The sequence below is a fragment of the Phalaenopsis equestris genome, unplaced genomic scaffold (assembly GCF_001263595.1).
Source record: "Phalaenopsis equestris unplaced genomic scaffold, ASM126359v1 Scaffold000268, whole genome shotgun sequence".
Taxonomy (NCBI): Eukaryota; Viridiplantae; Streptophyta; class Magnoliopsida; order Asparagales; family Orchidaceae; genus Phalaenopsis; species Phalaenopsis equestris.
In genome coordinates, this window is record NW_018164710.1 from 128,934 (window position 1) to 129,868 (window position 935).

A 935-nucleotide genomic window follows, 5' to 3' on the forward strand; every position below is an offset into this window, starting at 1 on the left:
AAGTTTTCCTATTTTGGTTCTTTGGTATCAGAGTGATGGTGGAGGCACTGAAATATTTAGGGGGGTCCACACCAAGAAAGAAATTTTGGACAACAAGCATAATGTCTTGTTTAGTCCTATCCCATGTGGCTTTATAGAAAGTAGATGTATAGCCATCGGGCCCAGTAGTTTTGAGACCATCAATGGAATCTAAGGCTTGTTTTATCTCATCTTCCAAAGGGGTACTAGTGAGATTTAAATTTTTAACATATTGCTGACAGTTAGTGAACATCTCAGTTTCAATTGGGCTTCTAAAATCCAGCTCATTGGTGAACAACTTTTGGAAATGTTGGACTGCATCATAAGCTACATCTTCTGCATTGGTTAACTTCCTACCATTGATATTGGTTATGTTTAAGATCATGTTACACTTTCTTCTATGATTGATACAAGCATGATAGTATCTAGTATTTCTATCATCATCAGTAAATTTAGTGACAACAAATTTTTGTTTTAAGAAACATTCATGGTAGCTGATTTGTGCAAGGAGTCTCTCATTGGCATGGCGACCCTCATATTCAGAGTTCATCCCCATTTGTAAACCTTCCTCCAAACTATGGACTTCTTTTTGGATGGCCTACAGCTGTTCATTAACATTACCAAATCTTTCCCAATTCCATTTTTTCAGATGAGAGGCTAAGTTCTTTTGATTTAACCATAATCTGATCCAGGGGTCTGCATGCAGGTTGGAATTCCAATTGTTTTCCACTTCCTTAATGAAATCAGGATGTAGTGTCCACATATTCTGAAATCTAAAGGGTTTATGAGTTATTCTAACCGTGTTTTGTATGGAGCAAAGGAGAGGTCTGTGATCAGATCCAACCATTACAAGGTGAGTGACAGTAGAAAATGGGAAGGTTTGAAACCAAAAGGAGTTGCCAAGCAATCTATCCAAT